This window comes from Heloderma suspectum, chromosome 2 (assembly GCF_057233095.1).
Source record: "Heloderma suspectum isolate Gila_16-S chromosome 2, 16-S_ref, whole genome shotgun sequence".
NCBI lineage: Eukaryota > Metazoa > Chordata > Lepidosauria > Squamata > Helodermatidae > Heloderma > Heloderma suspectum.
Window position 1 is genome coordinate 246,562,617 of NC_139459.1, and position 24,097 is coordinate 246,586,713.

Here is a 24,097-nt window from a genome sequence, read left to right on the forward strand (position 1 = left end):
CCAGTCTCCCAGTCTGTATCAGCACAGACTGTCATGCACCAAAACAGACCATAGGATGCTGTCAGGTATCATCTCTGAACAGTGACTGGGACTGTGCCAGCAAAATCAAAGGAATCTTTGTGGCTCTTTGCCAAAGTTCAAGGTAAAGAGGCATGGAACTCAGAGCACATGAAAGAGGCTTCTTTGTGCTGCATGGCAAGCTCTACCCCTCATGCGTGCACAGATGCCAATCACTGTCACTGCTCCTTCAGCTGAACTGCCTCAGCTGTGTCAATGGCAGCCAGGGCCTCTTCTCTGTTTGATTTGGGGGAAGCCGTTGCTGTTGGTGACATGATGAGACAGGTAGAAGGCTGTGTGGATTATGTGCATGCCTTTAGCTATGCATGGAATGAGATGGGGTGTGTGTGTGTGTGTGTGTGTGTGTGAGAGAGAGAGAGAGAGAGAGAGAGGATCATTGTGGGGATTGGGGCACTGGAACTGAAGCTGGGAGACCGCAATGGAGGAATTTTTTTTGCTTCTGTTATCGCTTGTAACTGTGCATTCCTGTTCACACACATAGGCGAACTCACGTGTACACATGTCAAGATGGATACAGGAATGAAGGGTCCCTTTCCAGACGTCTGGCATTCACACAGCAGATTTATACACTGATTTTCAACCAAGTGGGGAACAGGTACTCTAATGGAGGAAGGAAAAGCTCAAAAAACCACTTAAGTCGACGGGCACTGATTTTATTTCAACACACACACACACACACACACACTATGAGAGAGAGAGAGAGAAAGGCTTGGTTAGTACACCAGCCCCTTACCGCCGCCTTTCTCAACCTGGGGCCCTCCAGATACTTTGGACTGCAGCCCCATTGGTCATGCTGGCTGGGAGTGATAGGAGCTGCAGCCCTACAGACCTGGGAGCCACCAAGTTGGAGAAGGCTGCCCAAGCACGTGGGCCCAGCGTGCTAGTTCGAAAAGGCCTCACAAGGGCAGATGGCGGCCTTGGGGTGGGAGTGGTGGTGTGGATTGGCACTGCCAGGGAAGGAGTGGGAAGAGGCCCTACAGAGAGGGAGTTGGGGAAGGGAGCTAGCATGAGGGTGAAACGATGTGCCCTGGGGTGGGAATGGATTGATTTGGAGGAATAAAAAGGAAAACAAAGCAAACCAGAGTCAAAGCAGTTAGAATTACTTTGTTCCAAAATAGGGGAACACAGAGGAACTTGCTTCTTGGTTGGTCATCATGGATGCTTAGAAAAAATACTGTGGGCACAGACAACCCTCAGGTCTCCCAGCTTTCGGTTATGGATTTAGAATGGAGGGAACACCTTGAGCTGCTTAGGCACTTTTGAGCACCCAATTGTCAAGAACCAGCCAACGGATCAGCCCCAGCACAAGCTCTCCTGCCACCTGAGGGGAGAGAGCACATACACAATGATTTTAACCTTCCAACCCCTTTTCCTTTACTGTGTTGCACTCCCCCACCTTCTCCTTCCTGCCACTGCATCGTGCTTTCCACCACTCCATTTTCTGCATCATGCCCCTCCCATACACTTCTTGCATTGCGTCCCCCTTCCCCTCCCCTTTGCTGCGTCGCACTCCTTCCTCTTCCTGCTTCGTACCCCTCTTCCCTTTCCCCTTCCTGCATTGCACCCCCACCCTTTCCCTTTACTGCATCATGCCCCCCAGCCCCCTTTCCCCTTATCACTGAGCTGCATGGCTGGAGGAAGCAGCTGGCGCAGCTCTTCAGAGAGCTGGCCAGGCTGAAATACCTGGCTCTGAGGGAATTCTTCCTCAGAGCCAGGCATGGCAAGGGTGTCCCATGAGATCACTGGAAAATGCCATGGCAGGAGAGCGGCTGGCAGACTCTCCGGAGCACCCACTGGAGGTGGTGGCACAGTGTAGGGAAGGGGAGAGCAGCACAGTTTGCTGCTCCTGTCATTCTGCTGCCTGAAGCAGGGGCTTCACCCGGCTTCATGGGGGGGGGGCAGCCCTGCAGTTGATGATATAACCAAAGGTGATTCTGACACTTGGTGCTCACACCAATGGTGGGGAGACTGAACAGAGGCTTAGCCATTACTAAGGGACCACAGAGCCACCACAATTTGATTTATAATAGAATTAAAAATAGAGAGCCTTGAGATGGGGCTACTCCTCATTCCTGACTACACTGAAGAAAATAAGCATGGAGAGAGACATGGAGGATGGAGGCAAGGAGGGGGACTTGGCTAAAAAGTTACCCCCAAACTAAAAAAATGTGGCTAAATCATTGGGTTTGACTCAAGACCCCTGTAGCAGCTTCCACAATGCCTTAAATTCCCTGCTTAACCCTCACCATTGGACTCAAAGCTAGTAACTCACATAGAAGACACAGCCCCTGTAGGACACCAAAAGGGGTGTGTGGGGAGCCCACAGGTGGACCGTGTTGTATTTGCGACCAGGCTTTGGATTCAATGGGTGCTAGGGCTAGGCCCCAGAGTACAGCAGGGATAACGCTAAGAAAGAATAACCAAGAATGGCCTTGGAAGCCAAACGAACCATGGGTTGATCTTTGAGCTGAGCTGAAACCCACACGCATGTTGGGTGTCCAGGGAGAAAGAAAGAACGCTGTGTCCCCAAACTCAAAGGCAGTTATAGACAACGGACTCAGTGGCTCTGAGGCTGCGCTCAGGATGGAGTCGAACAAAGGGATCAATAGTTGGACTTGTGCAATGAAAGGTAACCTCAGGGGGCACCTGGCTACTTGAGTAAAGCTAGTTCACTTAAACATTGCAAAGCCATACTATGGGACACTCTTGGGTAGAGGAGGGAGACTGCTGGATGAAGGTATCATGAGGAGGACCCAGGTAGTACTCTAACCAGCTGACCTATCTTGGGGGGTGGGAAAACTTCAGGATTGGGCCATATTTCCTGCCAAGGCTCTAGAGCTTCTGGAGACTTCACAGAGTCTGTGGAGTGTTGCCAGATGCATCTCTCAGACTTATGTATGGCAATTTCTACATTAAAACATGCATGGCTGTGGCCATATTCTGACTACTTCCATACATATGATTTCAAATTGTTAGCAGGAAATATGCCAGAATGAAGAACGATGCAAATCTATGAAGTTTGTGGCCAAGGAATGTCAGCTGACAACAGGCATCTTTGGCAAAAAATGGACAAAATATTCCATGCTTTGACTGGTGAAAAGCTAATTTTCCTATTTATAGTCCCCACCACATATCCTGGCAGTGGCTGAACCCTGTTCATGTGCAGCCAAGATCATTATAGCTCACCCCCATACTGAAAGAAGGCAAAAGCAAAGGTTTCCCAGGTTACTGAGATTAAAATGATCATGAAATTATCACTTATTTGTAAGCAGACTCTCAGTAGGATTTTATTACCTTGCATAAAATTAAGCCAGACAGCCAATAACAATTGTGTTCTTCTGGAACTAGTATAAGCAATACATGAGCTCAGTTTTAAGAGAAAGTGTGATGGCTTTCCTTAGCTAGTTATAAGTAATTTGCATTACACAGAGCAGGTAAAAGATGTCATCAGAGCCACATTTTAAAAAAGGGAATATGGTTTCCTTATTTTCTAACAGGACAAGTTGGGAAATGTAGGTATCTTATCAACCAAAATAAATGGAAAGAGGGTTTTAAGAGACAGATGCTTAAAAAAACAACTTCAGCAACCTGACACAGGCAATCTGTCTGATGAAAGGGAGGCATAGCCTTCTGGGAGGAAGTGAGTAGACCTGAGCATCCAAATGCTTTAAGAGATCTGGAGCCTGACCCTACACATACTTACTCAAACATAAGCCCCACTGAGTTCAGTTGGACTGCCCAAGTAAGTTTGCATTGGGTTGCTGCCTGTGAGTAAGTCCCATTGAACTCAGTGAGGCTTACTTCTGAGTAGACATGCCTAGTCAACATTAGCTATAACTAAATTTAAGTTTAAACACCAAGCCCGAAGACATATATACACCTCTATCAACTTGTTGCAGTGGCTTGCGGCTAATGCAAATAAAATTTGTATTCTGTGCTACTATCAAATTCACAGGCAAGTCATACGTCTTGAAACACAGGATTATTTACCTTACCAGATCACAGACCATAGTATGTAGCTAACATTTCAATAAAAATGAGTAACGTACAATACAAGATTCTAGGTCTTCCTGCTCCAAGCTGTACCCACAGTGATAGTTTACATGTATAGTGATCAATAATAGATCATATGACATAATCCGGTAGGCTCTTAAATTTCTGGAAGCTCTGTAACCATTTTGTAAAATACAGCAGGAGGAAAAAAACGGTATTGTGAACTCTGGAAAAAGTGGTCTTGAGCAACTCTGATGGGCATCCAAAGAAAGAACATGAATGAACTGGAGAAAATTGTGCACCCAGCTAGAGCTTCACAGAAGTTTCCAGTGGCTGGGTTCACACAACACGCTAACCCATGATGGCTTATTTTCTGGAACAACCCATGATGGGTTAGAGTATCGTCTGTGGGATGTCCCCCCCCCCCGGTGGGTTATTTCCCCCAAATAAGCCACCCTGAGAACCCACGGTCTGTAGTAAGGGTTATTTTACCTATGGTGGGTTAGCACGTTGTCTGTCACGCCGGCATGGGTTATGGAGATCGCTTACAGAACTGCTCAGCAAGAGCAGCCAAAAATGCTGCTGCTGCTCTGCTTCTTTCAAGTGATCTCTATTCCTGCTGCAAAGGAAGCTGGGATATGCGCCCGGCTGGGCGGGAGGACTACAGGAGGAGAAGGGGCGAGGGGTGCATGAAATAAATACTCTGTGTAGCTTGTTTGCCTGATTGTCTGATGGGAGCACAGTAGGTTGTTTGCATAACCACCTACCCAGCGTAGCTTGCCACCCACCATGGGTTAGCGCAAAGTCTGAATGCAGCCACTGTCATAAAGACACGGTGATGCTGCTTAGTTTTAAAACCAGCTTGTCTCTTTAGCAGTGAGAACTTCTATGAAGACAAGAGCTCGCAAAGCTCCAGCTGCACACATGGCTCTCACCCCGACATATCTAATGCGCACATACACTTCTCTCCCCTATGCACATGTCTCTCCTTTGCTTTCTGCTTCTGTTTCCTATTAGCCAATTCACACTGAGTGAATAGTGAAAGTGATAGATACAACAAAGGGATTGTAAGGTTTGGGTTTCTCTTATCTACCCTGTTTATCTGGCTGGAATAGGGTTCAAAGGAGCATATAATCTGACTGATTGCTCACTGGTACTCCTGGCAGAGCTGATTACTGAGTGCTAAAAGATTCAGTAAACATTACAGATATGAATAAAATGATCAGCATATACAGGCGTCAGACAGGACCTTCGTGCTCTATAGCAAAGGAGAAGTATATTAATGCAGCCTTCCCCAACCTGGTGCCCTCCAGAGGTGGTGGACTACAACCCCCAACATTCCCAGCCAACATGGGCTAATGGGAGTTGTAGTCCAACACATCTGGAGGCCACTAGGTTGGGGGAGACAGTGTTAATGCATAAATATACCCATATGCTCTGAAAGGCAAAGTGGTAGAGCAGTGAAGCCTTGTTCATTCCTGGGATAAATGCAGTGAAACCTGCAATGTTATACTAGGGGTTCCTAGTGACAGGGAGATTACCTGTGGCCCTGCAACCAGTATGTGAGGGGCCAACAGGTATCTGAACCCAGAGTTAGAACCTGGATCTAATTCATGTATTTAAACAGCATTATGTGACATGCTGCATGGCTGAAGGTTTGCAATAACCACTGTGAACAAAACACTAGTTTCATTAAATACAGGTGAAGTCCAACACACCCTATAAAAATGTGTACATTGTTTTGGGTCCATAACAATCAACCCTATTACTATCTGACAATGGATAAGGGATGATATGTGTATATGAGCATGTGAGTGGAAACCATCTCAAGGAAAGATTGCAGACTATTGATCAAAGGCATCCTTCCTTAATCTGGTACCCCTCCATATGTGTTGGACTACAGCTCCTATAATCCATGACCACTGGCCATGATGGCTGGGGATGATGGGAGTTGTAGCCCAACACATCTGGAGGACACCAGGTTGGGGAATGCTGATCTAAACAGAGATGTGAATCTAGGCTCTCAGCTGTTTCTTTAAAATCCAAGGGACTCTTGATCTCTGGCAGTGGAGGACAGAGAATGCTTAGTTTTCACCAGACAGGATCTGTGTTCTAAGGAGGTTGTAGTGAAGTTACAAACATTGATGGGGCATCAACAAATCTGAGAAGGCGTGATGAAAGATGAGAAGTCCCAGACATTTACTGTGAAACCATCATAGATCTTTCTTCTTTCCAGAAGACTGTTTAGCACTTTACCCTGTTATTTTGCAGAGACTCTGTTAAAGGAAACACAGATATGTACTCACAGCCCAATTTGGGGAAACTTTTAATTTTTCTCTATTATTGCTGGAGTGAATTTATCACAAGTTCTGTTTTTCCCCTTAAGTTCCTCACACTGTTTTGCTGGGAAACCCAATATCAAAGCAGTTCCTGCTAGATTTAGGGTAAATTTTTGCTTGCTTATTTATTTATTTATTTATATTTTGTTTCTGACTGTTAGGGACCTATTCTCTTGGCCCGTCATCTACAACATGGGGGTAATAATACTGATCTACTGCAGGGTTGTTGTGAAGGGCCCAATCTACATGGAAACTGTATGAGAAGCACTTTCTGTTTATATCCAGATTTTCATGAAATCACTTTGTACACATTACCTAAAAACTAGGTCTGTGCACTGCTTCGGTCTGAAGCCCAAATAACAAGTCGAATTGGGCTGCTTTGGAGGTGCTGCCGTGTGATACGAGGCAGAGCAGAATAGCAACAAGGCACCCCGAAGCGAAGCAGCTTGCATATGAAGCGCCTCATCTGAATGGTGATTCGTTCTGAGCAACCCAGGCAGCCTGGCACCAAAAGTATCAACTTCAGAAAGTTCAGCAAAGGGTTGAGGAGGAGAGGGAGGGAAGGGGGAGCTTTGGCAAACGGAAACTCTAGCTGCCAAATCAGGGCTGAACGTAACCCAGCAATCTCCAATCGGTGACAGTGGTGGTGAAAGGGAGAAGACTGAATACCTGGAGAAAAACAGCTGCGTTTCAGAAACAGAGATCATTCTGGTGGTGCTACTTATGGATGTGAGAACCCACTCCCCTCTGGGTTCTCCAGACACCCCCCCCCCCAGCCCCTGCTTCACTCGCTGGTCCCTCTGCCTCCACCGTAATCGCCATGTTTTTTAAAAACATGACAATTGGAAATCTATGTGCACATAGGCCTATATGCAAAGAGCGCCATGAATCTTGAGTAAATGGGCGATTCACAGCACTTTTTGTGTATAAGTCTATGTGTGACATAGACTTATATGCAAAAAGTGCTGTCAATTGCCCAGGTGGGAGTAGGAGGAGGCATGGCTAGCTGTCTCATCCTCACAAGCAGGAGATGGCTAGCAGCAGGGGGGGGGGGGTGCTGCACCTCCTCCTCCTCCTCCTCCTCCCTGGTTGGTTGTCAAGACAGCCGACCAGCAGCGCAGTTCACGCCCCCGCTGCTCGCTAGCTGTCTCCTCCTCGTGAGCAGGAGACAGCTGGCAGTCCTTGACAGCTGAGCAAGCAGGAGGCAGCAGCGTTGTGGGGCTGAGAGGTATAGCTCTTTGCTTTGAGAGTTTTTGTGGGGGGGAAAAATCAAATTTCAGCTGCACCTAGCACACAAAGTACTGGGCCAAACTGTCTGAAATTTGGCAGGTGAGATCCCTTTCATGATGGCAGAGAGGCCCCCAAGTTTCATATATTTATCATAAAAACTGAAAAGGTTATAGCCATTTGCATTTTTCCATGCAAGTCAATGGGAAAACGCCCAAACTCAGTGATCCGGACATCTGAATCTCACGTAGAATCTGGAACCAAGTCAAAGCGGAGGGGGTCCGAATCAGTCTGTGTCAAAGCGGGCCTGATTCTGAGGGTCTGAAGCAGCATCCAAAGCAAAGCGGGGCTCCATGCACAGCCTTACTAAAAACCCACTTTCACAGGTCAAACTGCACTTGAAACCGCCTTACTTTGGGGTTGGGTAGGCAGAGTCCTGCCAGTAGAACTGAACATCATCAACCTGGTAGGTGCTGCTCAGCAAACGGAACAGGCTTGTTCCCCACCTCTGTCCATGTTCCCCTGCTCTGGGAAGTTTAATGGAAGAGATGAATTATGTCCCTGTAGTTTATCCCAGACCTCTCCCCTCATATCCACCATTTGTCTTCATAAGTGCGCTCCACTTCTAGAATGGTTACATTGATAGGAAGTTGCATGCTGCATAGTGCAAAGTAAAAATAAACAGTGAAGTACCCTATATCAAAAGCACACCATTGTGAAGTAGTGAGGAATAATGCTACTGTGAAGTAACACACAGTAAAAATAAACAGCCAAGGAGGGAGCTGCTGGAGAAAGTGCCACGTCCAAAGCACACCACTGTGGAGTAGTGACAAAGTGAAACAGTGCTATTGTGAAATAGCGCTACTGCGATATAGTGCCGAGTAGAAATATACAGAGGAGAAGGAAAGTGGAGTGCCAGTGGTGAAAGAGTGAAACAGCACTACTGCAAAGTAGTGCTATTGCGAATTAGTGCTAATTGGCAGGAAAAGAACCCCCTTTGTCCAAAAAAAAGTGCTACTGCCAATGGTGAGAAAAAATGGGGGGGAAAAAAGATGGCCCCACCCCTTGACCAGTCACAGCCAGGTCACAGACACATCCCTAGGCATGCCCAGAATGCAGGATTTAATTTGGGGGAATGGGGCACACTGCAGTGGAACTGCAGGGGAGCCACATTTAAGGAAAAAAGATGCAGTAAAACGACTTTCCAAAAACGCATCATTTTCAAGGGAAAGCTGCAGAGTGGTGACAATGTCATGTGCCATGAATGACCCTGATGTGCTCTCGCTCCACACTAAATCACCCATGTAGATTGGGCCAGGGTTACTAAGATAATATATGTGAAGCACTTTTGACTAGTACTGTGCCAAAAATTTCTTCCATATATATATATGTGTGTATATATATATATATATATATATATATATATAACCATTCTCCTTCAATTTGATAGAAAAGAAATAGCTTTTGGAAAAATGTTCAAAGGAGAAGAGCATTTTGGACAAATTCTCATGGACAGAGTTCAGGGTTCTTACCTTATTTATGAGGTGGCCAAGGAGTCTGCGAATGTCTTGTTTTTCATTGTACAATCATTTCTCTGGTAGCTGGCAGCATGGGAGGCTGCGGAGTGATGGAGAGATGTGTGACAGGAAGAAAGAACACACACAGCACCCTTAGCCACCTCACAATGATAGGGTAACCTTTAAAATGACACCAAAATGCTGGTAGCACAAAACCTCCGAAAACTCTTAGGAAAAAAGAAATTGTGCTACAACCACTTCTAATGATGAGCTGAACTCCCCAAAAAACTGTTGGAGAATTTCTCCTTCCCATGGAGACTTTTGGTGAAATGGTTTCCCCAAATTTCTCTACCCACAAAAATGGATAATTTTGAGAGGCTATTTCTGCACAGCCATATTTTTGACATTCAACCGGTGCTCTATGAATCTTAAGTATTTTCATTATTAACATTTTTACCCCACCCTCCCATCAAGCTGCTTGGAGAAGAATACTAAGCTGCAATCCTTTACACACACTGAACTAACTGGGGCTTACTTCTGAGTAGACATGTATCGACTCACAACAGTTAAGGGTGATGCTAGCGCTATACCGGTGTTATGCAGTTGACTTGCGTGTTCTGAATGCTCTGGCTTTCCTGCTCCTAGTGTTTCATTGTACATACAATGAGAAATTGTTAGTTAAACTTTTGCAATCTCTTTTTCTTGCAGTAAGAATTTTAGAGATGGCAGTGTACCAGCTGGCTATTTAGTATTCTACTTTTATTTTTCAATGGGCAAGACTTTCTCTGACTACTTTTTAATAAATGTAGGATTGTTTGTTTTAAAGTATTAAGAAAAATATCCAGTCTGCCTAGATGATTGTAAGTTTTCTCTTGTCTACAGAATGCATAAAGCCTATATTTTAGGCTTATGATACTCTGCTACTGGGGTCACCACTGTGCCCATGGACAGTTCTCTTGCTGTTCACCAGGCTGACCTCCCTGCCCCTCCTAATTTTCATTAAGATTTTTTTAAAATATTTTTTTCAGTGGAGGTTGCCATGCTGCAAAGCAGAGGGCTGCACTCCAGCTCTGTCTTTATTTGGGTTCAAAAGAGTGGTTTTGTGTTTTGGAACTCAGACTCCCCACCCTACGCCATCTCTGCTTTGTATTTAGGTTCTTGGGTAAGTTACTTCTCTTTTAGTCTCACGAGATGCCTTCTGGGAAATGAGTGTTTTGTGACTGGCCACACCCACCAGTAGAAATTTTATGAATGAGCAAGCCTCCATGGCAGCCATTTTGTGAGAGTGCCCACAACACTCTAAAAATTCTAAATGTGCCCACTGATCCAAAAAGGTCTGAGGACCCTGCTCTGCTATAAAACCAAGAAGTAGGCTAGGGAGGTGGAAAAGCTGAGTTGTCAACCATACACTCTATTATCCAGTTTTTACGTACCATTGAACTTAATGGGGCTTACCTCTGAGTAGACATTATAGGATTGTACTCAACATGTACCAAGTATTGGGTCAAATATGCCCGGCCTATTCGCAAGTTAGACTTTGGGTGCCCATAGGCCTAAATTTTTAAATAATTTGTGAATAGTGGGAGTGTTACTCTTTGGAATTGAGGTCACAGCATTAAAATCAGTAACCAGGATTCACTTTTGGTCCTTTTAAAAGTCACTGGGTGTGCTGGAAAAACGAGAAGTTTGAGCAGCCTGGTCTGTGCAGCCTGGTCCCTCCTCAGAACTGGCAGTGTAATTTGCTCACCACAGCTAACTAAGTCTTTCAATTGCTACTTAGGATTTTTTGTAATTAGCCCAAGAATGAGCATATGCCCTTTTCTCTGTAAGTCAGAAATCTCAGATTCTAACTGTAGGCAGATGAACATCTTAAACATTATGCTATTATTCAGGCAGTCCCTATTCTGTAATGTACTGAACTCAGTGTGTGTCTCGTGTCTCCCATTATATCTCTCAGTACACAGACACTATGATTTTTTTAGGGTATCAGGGGATGCTGCAACACAAAAGAAGCAGCTGCTGCTTTAGGAGTGTTTGCTGGTGGGACCAGAAACGTTTTAAGTATTTGCTGCTGTTAGAAAAAAAGGAGACTCCATAACCGATGGCGTCTCAAGTTATGTAAGAGCCCGAGTGGCGGGAAAATGTAGGCGGAGCAAAAAGGGAATCATACTGACGTGCTCATGACTAACAGCTTGGTAAGCTGATGGTGACTGTTTATTGGCTATTGACTTAGTGAGCCGATGTACTAACTGTTTCATTGGTTACTGGTAAGAACAATAGAAGCGATATGATATAAAGGGCTTTTGTACACGTGTCTCGGGGTCCAGACTGCTCTGCACCCGTTCTGCAAAACGTTCAATAAAATAGTGTTGGATCCACTGCTGCCTGCCTGGCATCCTTCTCTTCTAAACCGAAAGCAAGGACTTCTTATCTAACAATTTGGTGCCGTGACTTGGATCCTGCTTCGGGGTGCGTCCGCTTCGCGCCGAGCCGAGGGGCCGCGGAGGAGAAGTGGCCACAGGCGGTTGTTTTACACTGCCTTCTCCTCATGACGGTGGCGGCGGAGGCGCCTGGGGACCAACGCCAGAGGAAGAGGGAGGCACCGGCAGTGGATCAATAAGCAGCTGGACGCAGCTGCGGGCGGGACAGAAGAGGCTTTTGGGGTAAGTGAAACAGCTTACATTAGGGGATAAACGCGGGACGGTGGTGTGTTTGTGATTGTGTGAGACGCCTACGGGCGAAGCGAGTGGGGAGCCCCGATCTGCATTTCCTTACCCCGGAGACGGGCTAGGTCAGAGGAGGGCGAAGCGCAAGAATTGCTGATTGAAATTCCCACCGTCATGGGCGGGTCCCAATCTAAGTCTGCGAAGAAGTCCCATACGCCCTTGGAGTGTTGTTTGTGCAACTGGTCACGTTTTAAGCAGGATTATGGAACTAAGATGACAAAGGATCGTCTTGTCTTTTTTTGCACCCGGGAATGGCCAATATTAGAACCCAAATGGCCACCTGAGGGGTCTTTTGACCCAACCTTGGTATCTGATGTGCGAACAATAGTAGCACAGAGGGGAAGTTGGGACCAGTTCCCTTATATTGATTTGTGGGCAACTTGTGTGCCCCTTGGCGGCAGGCCCGCTCCGTGGGTTGTTAAATGCATGTCCCTTGCCCTTCCCATGATGGTCAAAAGGAAACCACCAAAAGAAGGACCACCCAGGGTCGTGGCCATGGCACCAGAGGACCTACTGCTTCCTCCTCCCTACGGGACAGCCGTCGCAGGGCGACCACGCCCGTTGCAACCACCACCCTCTCCTGAGGGGCCCGCCCAGCGGTTAGATGCCCCCGAGAAGGACCCCTCTCACGAAATAGTACCAGAGGACCCCACCCCTCTAGTTGAATGCCGGGACACTCTCCAAGATCGTCTATATTCCCTAGAGGAAAGATTGGAGGTCCTACAGAGAGAAGCAAAAGGGGGACCTAACTACAACCTGCGAAAGGACCCCCAACCACTGGTGAAGTTCACCTTCCCCATCAGAGAAGTCCCCGACCCTACTGCCCAACATCCTCAAGGGACAATGTTTGTTTATGTCCCATTCACAACATCTGATTTGTATAATTGGAAACAATTTAACCCCTCCTTTGAAGAGGATCCTGGGCCACTCCTGTCTCTGATGGAGAATGTGAGGCTTACTCACAACCCCACATGGGACGATACACAAATGCTATTGAACACCTGTTTTCTCAGCCAAAAGCCAACCATCCTTGCGGGGGCACGAGCCAGGTATAGGGAGGAAAATCCCCAGGCAACTGAGGAGGAGACGGCGGAGGTTCTGCCCACAGGGCGACCCAATTGGGGTGTGGCCACAGCGGCACATAGACGCTTACATGCTGACTATTTTCGACTCATTTTAGCAGGCATGAAGCAAGCCGCGAGAAGGGCCCCCAATTTGCAAAAAGTCCTGACTCTAAAGCAAGACAAAAACGAACCTCCTGCCGTGTTCCTCCAAAGGCTGAGGGAAGCCTTCGCTAAATATACTGACATTGACTTGAATGATCCAAATAATTTAAGGATCCTCACGACTCAGTTCATGGGAAATAGCTGCCAGGACATCAGAAAGAAGTTGCAAAAAGTTGAAGGAGGGTTGGCAGCTGACCTAGGAGTTTTAGTTGAAGTAGCTCAAAAGGTTTATGAGAGGCGAGAAGAAGAAGAAGGAAAAGAAAAAGACAAGAGGCAGGCCAAGCTCCTTGCTGCGGTTCTTAAACCTGACAAAGAGGGAGCTAGAAAGGGGAGGAAAGGGGGAAGGAAAGGATCTCCCCTGGGGAAAGATCAATGTGCCTTTTGTAAGAAAATGCGGCACTGGAAGCGTGACTGTGAGGCTTTGAAGCAGAAAGAGAGAGGGGAAAATACGGGAGGAGCAGAGAGAGTTCTGTATGAACAGGAAAGAGATTAGGACAGACCGGGGCCCGGCCCCCTCTTAGCTGTCTCTGAGGCAAGACAGGACCCCATGGTCAAAATAAAGGTTAGGGGCTGCTCCTACAAAGCCCTTGTGGACACAGGGGCCGCCCTGTCCGTCCTCCCCCTCAGTGAGCCCCCAACGGGAGGTGGGGGGTACACCACCATAATGGGGGTGGAGGGAAGGGCAACCCAAGTGCCCCTCTCTCGTCCCCTGTTCTCCAAGGTTGGGAAAACACACCTAGAACATGCATTTGTCTGTACCCCCTCCTGTCCGGTGGCATTGCTAGGAAGGGACTTATTGACTAAACTCCAAATTGAGATTGCTTTTACTCCTGACGGAAGGATGGAGGTACGGCTCCCTAAACAGCAGAGTAGTAACTACCAAATGGCCCTTTTGAAGGTTGCAGAAGAACCCACCTCAGAAGCCAACAAAGACTGGAGCCTAATAGAAGATAGAGTCAACCCTCTAGCTTGGGTGGGGATTGGGGGGGCCTCTCGTGCCAAGTAGGCAGCACCATACAAAATTCCCCTCAAGGAGGGAGCAAGGCCTGTTCATGTGAAACAGTATCCCCTTTCCCGCCAAGGAAAGGAGGGCCTACAACCAGTAACAACAAAGCTCCGAGAAGAAGGCCGGCTCATTGAGATAATGTCCCCCTATAACACGCCCATCATCGCTGTGCCAAAAAGGGGAGGGGGGGCAAGGGCTACCGCTTAGTGCAAGACCCCCGGCTCATTAATCAGCAGATAGAGGCCCCCCATCCTGTGGTCCCCAACCCACACACCCTCCTTGTAGGAATTCCGGAAGAGCACGCCTGGTTCACTGTCATAGACCTAAAAGACGCCTTTTTCAGCATCCCCCTCCACCCTGATTCAAGGCCTTTGTTCGCCTTTGAATGGGAAAGCCCAGGGGGGGGGGGGGTCAAAAGTTCAATTAGCATGGACAGTCATCCCTCAGGGGCTCAATCTCTCACCGGTCGTCTTTGGCCAGCAGCTCCAAAAGGATCTCGAACCGTGGGTCCAGCAGCACTCAGAGGTGCATCTCCTCCAGTACTGTGACGACCTCCTGATTTCAGCCAAGGCCAAGAATGCGTGCCTGAGTGGGACGGTTTCCCTCCTCAACTATCTAGCGGGGGGGGGGGTATAAAGTGTCAAAAGAAAAAGTACAGTTGGCCCAACCAACTGTAAAATTCCTAGGCTACCACATAACTAAAGGGACTCGGAGCCTAGGGCAAGAAAGAGTCGAAGTCATCCGTGACACTCCTGTCCCTAAGTCCCCCCGCGAATTGAGGGCCTACCTGGGGTTGACCGGATTCTGCCGACTATGGATAGCAAACTATGGGGAGACAGCGCGGCCGCTGTATGAGGCGCTGCAGAAAGATAGACTGGATAAATGGAAATGGACTAAGGAAATGAATAAGTCTTTTCTCAGTCTTAAAGCTGCTCTTGTGTCACCACCTGCTCTAGCCATACCAAATCCCAGCCGGCCATTTAGACTTTATGTGCATGAAAATAAGGGCATAGCTTCGGGAGTGCTTTGCCAGCGAAAAGGGCCCTCTTGGAGACCAGTGGGATATTATTCCAAGGTCCTAGATGTCGTAGCACGAGGATGGCCAAGTTGCCTGAGGGCAGTGGCGGCAACAGCTCTGATTTGTACTGAGGCCGAGAAAATGACGATGGGAGGACCCATTGAAGTTTGGGTGCCGCATGGGGTGCCACAAATTTTGGGATCAGGAGGAGGAAGTAAATTTCTCAACCCAGCCCGGCATTCCCGATATGAAATAGGTTTACTAACAAACAAAAACCTCACTTTTAAGGCTTGCTCTAGCTTTAATATCGCCACACTACTGCCAACATTACTGGGCACAAACGGATCGGGACTCCCAGATCATGACTGCCTTGAAGTATTAGACCTAGACACCAAAGGCCGACCGGACCTTGAGGATGAACCAATAGAGGGAGCCAGAGATCTGTTTGTAGATGGATCTAGCTATATGCTGGATGGAAGGCACTACACAGGAGCGGCCGTCGTTACTCTAGACGAGAGTGTGCGCGAGGAAAGGCTGCCTCCTCATTTCTCCACCCAATCCGCTGAACTAGTAGCCCTGACAAGAGCCCTGCAAGCCAGCAAGGGAAAGCGAGTAAATATTTATACTGATAGCAAAAATGCCTTCGCTGTTGTGCATGCTCATGGGCAACTGTGGAAAGAGAGGGGATTCCTTACAGCAAATGGATCTGCAGTGGCTAATGGCGGCCTAATAGTGGAACTTCTGGATGCCCTCCAGCTACCCTCACAAGTAGCTGTTGTCCACGTCTGAGCCCATGGGAAAGAAAAAGAGGAAAAATGGAGACAGGGAAACCAGAGGGCAGATGAGGCCGCAAAAAGAGCAGCCAGAGAGGGAATCCAAGGAACATTCCTCATTCTACCCAAAAGAAAAGAGCGCCCCACATACTCCCCTGCTGAGTTACAGATGGCACAAGAACACAGAATAAGTCCCTGCGATGATGGATGGATCCAGATGAAAGACTTCTTCTTCCACAGACCCTGCAGAGGATTGTTCTAGAGCAAGTTCACCATTCTCTTGGACACCCTGGAGTATCAGCCATGATCGACTATTGCAAGAGGCTGTTTGTCTCCCCTGGCTTAACTGTATGCGCCCACCAACTAGCTGCAACCTGTGAAGTCTGCCAGAAAACCAACCCTCCCAGGGCACCCCCTCCTCCAAAAGGAGGGCGACCATGGGCCTACTATCCTTTCCAGAGGGTGCAGATTGATTTTGCTGAGATGCCACCATGTAGGGGTTACAGGTATTTGCTTGTAATAGTATATCAAATGACGGGGTGGGTAGAGGCATTTCCATGTAGGAACTGCCAAGCTAAAACTGTTGTTGCTAAATTGTTACAGGAGGTGGTGCCCCGGTTCTCCCTGCCCGAAGTTATAGAGTCCGATCAGGGCTCACACTTCACCTCAGTTATTACACGGGGGCTGGCACACGCTCTGGGAGTAGAGTGGCATTTACATTGCCCCTGGAGGCCCCAGGCAAGTGGACAAGTTGAAAGAATCAATCGGAGCCTCAAGGAGACTTTAACCAAACTCCAACGAGGGGTGAAGCTCACTTGGGTTGAGGCTCTGCCAATAGCTTTAACGAAGCTTCCAAGGATGCCAAGAAAGGACATAAAATTGTCCCCCTTCGAACTGATGTTTGGGTTCCCGCCTCGGGTACACTGCGGAAGGAGGGAGGAAGTCAAGTGGGAGGTGGGTGATCAGATGCTAAGGGATCAGTTGACTTCTCTACAGTCTGTTCTTTCACAGCTACGAGCTTATTCCGTTCCGTTTCAGAGACTGCCGTTAGATGCACCTATCCATCTCTTCCAGACGGGAGACAAGGTGTTGCTGAAAAAGTGGAATAAAGAAGCTTTAAAGGAAGGGTGGGAGGGGCCTTATTTGGTGGGACCAACCAGCCACTCGTGTGTAAAGCTTGTGGGTTCTAGTAAATGGACACATTGCAGCCGGATAAAGCCATTTAAGCGACCCTCGCTTCCTTCTGTCACTTGGAAAGAACAGGAGGACACGGGCAACGGTCCTTTGCTCCCTGGCACCCCTCCGGAAGCTGCCAGGGACACAGGCGAAGAAGCCATCCAGGAGCCACAATCGCCTGTAATATACAAGTCACAACATCTGGGAAAAGCTCGGGTTCGAATTACAAAAAACTTGTAATATGAAGCAAGTATTGTGGGTGGTGTTGGTAATGTTGGTTAAAGAAATATTAACGTGGATGGTGATACCTCAAGGACTTGGGCTTGACACCTTTAAGATAAAACCCCGAAATGTCACACCAACACCCCCCAAACCACTTCTGGTACAGATCCCTGAGAAAGAGAGGCGTCCCTGGAGAACCAGGTTAGGGATCCCAATAACAGAGGAAACTGATAATGTGTGGTTAGAGTGGATAAAGTATACAGCCAAGTCTTTAAATAAGTCTGACTGTTTTGTTTGTGCCACAGGGAGATCTGTGGCAAAGGTGCTGCCCTTTCCACTGGGATGGGACACTCCTTCCCTCCTCACCTGCGTGATCCGTTTGTTCCAACACCCTGATGCATGGGGAGAGGAGGAATGTCAAACCCTCAATAAATTATACCCCCCACTCAAATCAAAGGATCGTGTCAGACCTTCCACAGTCTTCCTGCAAAGAAGAAACCATACCGGATGCATACACCGAAACCTTGCAGACACAGAGGGGCGTATAGGGAACCTGACGAGTAAAGTAAGATGTGTTAATTCTACTCGCTTTAGGAATAATTCCCTTTCAATCCCACGAGCTGATCTCTGGTGGTATTGTGGTGGCCTAGAGTTGTATGAGGTATTGCCCTCCAATTGGTCCGGAGCTTGTGGGTTAGTTCAGTTGGCAGTCCCCTTTTCAATTGCATACCATCCAGCAGAGAAGACTGGCCAACCCCGGCAGAAACGATCAGTAACCCCTTTTGATGATCAAATATATATTGACTCCATAGGAGTACCAAGGGGAGTGCCAGATGAGTTCAAAGGAAGAAATCAAATTTCTGCAGGATTTGAATCTACCCTGTTTTGGTGGGTGACCATTAACAAAAATGTAGATTGGATCAATTACGTTTATTATAATTAGCAGAGGTTTATAAACTATACTCGAGATGCTGTAAAAGGATTGGCTGAGCAGCTAGATGCCACCAGCCAAATGGCTTGGGAAAATCGGCGTGTTCTTGATATGATGTTAGCAGAAAAAGGAGGGGTTTGTGTCATGCTAGGTGGACGGTGTTGCACCTTCATCCCTAACAACACTGCCCCAGATGGCACGATAACAAGGGCTTTGCAGGGCCTCACCGCCTTGTCTGAAGAATTAGCCGAGAATTCAGGGATTAACAACCCCATGACTGCCTGGTTAGAGAGATGGTTTGGAAAATGGAAACACCTAGCAGCCTCAATCCTTATTTTGCTTGTAGTGATGATAGGAGTTTTAGTGTTATTTGGTTGTTGCATTATCCCCTGCGCTAGAGGCTTATCCCAGCGGTTAATTGAAACCGCTCTGTCAAAACAGATGCTCTTGCTTTATTGTGCTGATAAAGAAACTCCGTTTTAAATGCTTTAAGACGTGAATAAAGACTTAAAGGAGGGAATTGTTAGAAAAAAAGGAGACTCCATAACCGATGGCGTCTCAAGTTATGTAAGAGCCCGAGTGGCGGGAAAATGTAGGCGGAGCAAAAAGGGAATCATACTGACGTGCTCATGACTAACAGCTTGGTAAGCTGATGGTGACTGTTTATTGGCTATTGACTTAGTGAGCCGATGTACTAACTGTTTCATTGGTTACTGGTAAGAACAATAGAAGCAATATGATATAAAGGGCTTTTGCACACGTGTCTCGGGGTCCAGACTGCTCTGCACCCGTTTTGCAAAACGTTCAATAAAATAGTGTTGGATCCACTGCTGCCTGCCTGGCATCCTTCTCTTCTAAACCGAAAGCAAGGACTTTTTATCTAACACTGCCATCTATTGACTAAAAAGTAGGATATAGTGTAGGAACTTGGCATCGCCCCCGCCCGCTGTTTTTATTCTTGCAATTATTCAGCAAAGAAGGCTGTTATTGTGCTAGCTAGGGAATGAGAAATGCAAAAAGGATGAAGTGAAACTTTCCGCTGGAACAGCTTTTGTTAATGAAAAAACATGCAAGACTTTTGAATTCTTAATTAAGAAGAGTTTTGTGCAATTCAAAAAAGTGTACACTCTCTCAGTTATGAAACTTGGCCTAGCAAAGGGTATTTTTTTCACCTGTGGTTTATCTTTATAGTTACTGTTAGTTATTCAACTACAGTAGACACTTGTACAGTTAATACTGTGAACAGGGTGAAATGCTGTATTGTAATGATGATAAAAGTAACACCCCTAACCGATAGATGGTACTGTCCCATGTTCTTAGTGTTTAGCTATATTTTGTGTCTAGTTGTCATAGTTATTGGTTTAACTTTAATGATGCCAGGGCCTGCAGGAGAAGCCACCATCACCACCACCCGGGGAAGAGGCGTGCTTGCCGCCGCTGGGCCTGCTGCTGCCGCCGCTGCCACCACCACCAGGCCTTCCTTGTGGACTTCTGCCTGGCAGACCGCCAGTCCCTGCAGGACCAGGTCCCCAGGTACCGAGCCAGCTGTGCTGCTCCACCTGCCCCTCCCTGGAGGGGCTACATAAGCTGGCTGGCTGAGGTGGCCTGGGAGAGCCAGGGCCTGCAGGAGAAGCCGCCGCCGCCGCCGCCGCCGCCACCACCACCACCACCACCACCACCGGGGAAGAGGCGTGCTTGCCGCCGCTGGGCCTGCTGCCGCCGTCGCTGCTACCACCGCCACCAGGCCTTCCCTGTGGACTCCTGCCTGGCATTTTTAAGGGGATTTTAATTGTTTGTTTGTTTTATTTTGTTGGGGGGGGGGGTTTGTTGTGTATTTAGGGGTGGGTAGCCTGCCTGATAGGCGGGAGCGAGGGGGTATGTGTCCACCTGATGGAGGCAGTGGGGGGAGCGTTGGGGGCCAGAACATACCGAGGCTGGGCGGCAGGCGCTGGCGGAGCGCTAGGGGCAGGCCATGCCAGGTAAGGGGAACAAGGGAGAGATGTGTAGTATCTGTCCCCTGCTCCGGGCCTGTCCAGAGCCAAAGGATGGCTGGGGGAGGCGTGACCCCATCTTCTGGCCTTCGTTTGCTGCTCTGCAATGCCAGGTCTGTTACCCAGAAAACCTCCCTCATCCATGACATGATCCTGGATGAGGGTGCAGATCTGGCATGTATTACGGAGACCTGGCTGGCCGAGGCTGCTGCTCCAACCCTTGCAGCCATGTGTCCAGCTGGATTTTCGTATGCACAGCAGCCGAAGGCTGGGGATCGGGGAGGGGGAGTGGCTGTTATCTACTGAGAGTCCTTGGTCTTCACCAGACCCCCTCTCCGGGAGACCAAGGTTGTTGAGTGCATGTACTGGAGGTTGGGCCCGAAGGGCAGTCTGGGGATTCTGCTCGTGTACCGACCACCCCGCTGCACGACTGACTCCCTGGCCGAGGTGCTTGAGGTGGTCTCTGATGTGCGTGTACAGTCCCCTAACTTACTGGTGTTGGGGGACTTCAACGTACATTCGGAGGCCATCCTCACAGGAGCACCTCGGGACTTCATGGAGACCATGGCCTCCTGGGAGCTGCACCATATTCTAACTGGGCCCACCCATGTAGCCGGTCATGCACTAGACCTTGTGTTTGTTTCTGGAGAAGCGGGGAGTGATCTGGAAGTCGGGGGTATATCCACCACCCCCTTGTCATGGTCAGATCACTATCTGGTGATGTTGGACTTCTCGGTTCCACAACCCCTCCGCAGGGGTGGAGGACCCATTAAAATGGTCCGCCCCAGGCGTCTTATGGATCCAAATGGATTCCTAAACGCGCTTGGGGATTCTCTGGGGCATGCCAACGGCCACTCGGTCGAGACCCTGGTGGGTGGCTGGAATGCCGCAATTACTGGGGCATTAGATCGGGTGGCTCCGAAACGCCCTCTCCCCCTGAACAGGGCTCAGACTGCACCATGGTTCAATCCGTGGTTACGAGCTCTGAAACAGGAGGTGAGACGGCTAGAGCGCCGGTGGCGGAAGTCTCGCTCCAAAGAAGATCAGACACGGGCTAGAGCTATATCTTCAGCCTATCACGTGGCGGTGAAGGCAGCAAAAAAGGAATATTATGTTGCCTCCATCGCATCTGCAGAGTGCTGCCCCAGGAGGCTGTTCCAAGTGGTCCGGAGCCTGGTCGGTCCTGTGGCTTCGGAACCACTGGAGCATTCTAAGGCCTCCTGTGAGGCTTTGGCAAGGCACTTTGCAGATAAAATTGATCAGATTAGGTGTGTTACTCTGCACACTGTGGATACAGTTAGTGAGCAAGAGGCGGCCTGTGGCAAACCGGTTTTGTGGGATCGGTTCCAGCTTCCTCCTCCTGATGAAGTGGACAAGGTGCTTTCATCTGTAAGGCCGACCACCTGCTTACTTGATCCTTGCCCATCTTGGCTCATTATGAGCTGCAGAGAGAGACTGGGTGAGGGGATCAAGGAGGTGGTGAACGCCTCCCTTGAGGAGGGAGTGATGCCATCAGCCCTCAAGGAGGCAGTGATAAGACCGCTCTTAAAGAAGCCCTCCTTGGATCCTCAAGTTCTGAACAACTTTCGCCCAGTCTCAAATCTGCCATTTTTGGGCAAGGTGATTGAGCGGGTGGTGGCGGTGCAGTTGAAGGCACACTTGGAAGAAACTGATTATCTAGACCCATTTCAGTCGGGCTTCAGGCCTGGGCATGGGACAGAAACGGCCTTGGTCGCCTTGATGGATGATATGAGGAGGGCTCTGGATAGGGGTGAATGCTCCTTCCTTGTTCTCCTCGATCTCTCAGCGGCTTTTGATACCGTTGACCACGGTATCCTCCTGGACCGCCTGGAGGGGTTGGGCATTGGAGACACTGTATTGCGGTGGTTCCGGTCCTTCCTCTCCGGCAGGTACCAGAGGGTAGCACTGGGAGAGGAGGTTTCGGACCCGTGGCCACTTACTTGTGGGGTGCCACAGGGTTCCATCCTCTCCCCGATGCTATTTAACATCTATGTGAAGCCACTGGGGGCTATCATCAGGAGGTTTGGGGTGCAGTGTCATCAATATGCGGATGACACGCAGCTCTACCTCTCATTCAAATCTTCACCAAGGTTGGCCGTAGAATCCCTGTCCAAATGTCTGGAGACGGTGAGTGGCTGGATGGGGAGGAATAAGCTGAAGCTCAACCCTGACAAGACCGAGGTACTTTTGGTGGGAGACAAGAGGAGGTTGGGGGATGTTGACCTGGTGTTGAATGGGGTACGGCTACCCTTGAAAGACCAGGTCCGCAGCCTGGGGGTCATTTTGGACTCCCAGCTGTCCATGGAGGCTCAGGTGTCAGCTGTGAGCCAGACAGCGCTGTATCAACTCCATCTGATACGGCGGCTGCGCCCCTTCCTTCCCGACCATCTGCTCCCATCGGTAGTACATGCCCTGGTCTCCTCTCGTTTGGACTACTGTAATGCGCTCTACGTGGGGTTACCCTTGAAGATGGTTCGGAAACTGCAGCTGGTACAGAACGCGGCGGCTCGCCTGATTAAAGGCAGCCGCCGGCGAGATCACATCACTCCAGTGCTGAAGGAGTTGCACTGGTTACCAGTTGTTTTCGGGGCCAAATTCAAGGTGTTGGTTTTGACCTTTAAAACCCTATATGGTTCCGGCCCAGCCTATCTTAAGGAGCGCCTCCAGCAACACCAGACAGGCCGCTTAACAAGATCAGCCTCGGATGGCCTTCTCTCTGTCCCATCAGCCAGGACAGCTAGACTGGTGGAGACGAGGGAGAGGGCCTTCTCTGTGGTGGCCCCCACTTTGTGGAACTCCCTCCCTAGGGAACTCCGTCATGCCCCCTCTTTAATGAGCTTCCGTCGTGCATTAAAAACATGGTTGTTCAGGCAGGCATTTGGGGTGGGCTAGGGTATTTTAAAAAAAAAATGGTAAAATTTTATTGTTTTAAATTGTTTTATGGTGGGTTGTACATCGCCCAGAGTGGCTGGGTGACCAGTCAGATGGGCGATTAATAAATTTAATAAATAAATAAAAAAATAAAACTTTAAGGCCCTTGATAAAAATTTTTTTCCCCTAAGGAAGTGCAACAATATTTTCTTTCTAAGAGCATTCTGTAGTGACCTTTGGCACTGGGACTTTCAGAAATAACCGTCACAATTCACATTAGCACATAACAATAAGCCAGAATTCTGGCTTATCATTCACGAGTCATGTGCTGGTTCATACAGCCTGATTGCTGCTGCCTGACTCCTTCTGCCAGGAGGAGTGGTTAAACTAACCACAAACTGAAAGCTTAGTGTTACATCTGAACCCGAACTGGGATTCCTGGATTGTCACTTCCCTAATATGCCAGAGTCACAAACCAGGGTTTGTTTTTAGTTTAAGATTCCTGCCTTGTTTGGGAATTACAAGCCAGGAGTCCCAGTTCAGACATAACACGTTGGATTCAGTTCCTGGCTAATGTAATGCCTTTCTCTTGCAGGAGGAGCCAAGCAGGAGCAATCAGGCTGCATGCACCAGAATGCAGCTTGTTCACAATACGCCAGACTTCTCCACGATTCTGGCTTATCATTGTGTGCAAGTGCATGCAAAGCCTTGCAGCTTTCAAAGACCAACAGTGGGCTGAACTAGATATGATGTGAGAGATCTAGAAATGGTAACTCCTGCTGTTCTTAAATTTCAAAGCACCCCCTGGGGCGGGGGGGAGAAGGAGGAGAGATTTTATCATGCTCCTGCTGGAGGAATCCTCTTCCTCAGAAGAGCAAGAGCTAGAGCTCCCAGACTCAAAGAACACCACAGAACAGTCCATGCCAGAAGACCAGGAGGAGCCTGGGCCCTTGGGGAAGATGGCCATGGGTCCTCCTCTACA

The 24,097-nt window shown here is 48.5% G+C and overlaps 1 long non-coding RNA gene across 1 annotated transcript in view; it reads right to left on the bottom strand.

The window, feature by feature from the left end:
• Window positions 1–712: 712 nt before the first annotated feature.
• The window catches only part of LOC146354349 (uncharacterized), a 42,949-nt gene continuing 19,564 nt past the window's right edge, over window positions 713–24,097 (bottom strand). Inside the window, exons 2-3 of the long non-coding RNA XR_014788369.1 lie at window positions 9,170–9,254; window positions 713–1,399 (exon numbers count right to left, since the gene is read on the bottom strand). This is a non-coding gene — a long non-coding RNA (uncharacterized LOC146354349). The remainder of the gene's footprint in view (window positions 1,400–9,169; window positions 9,255–24,097) is intronic.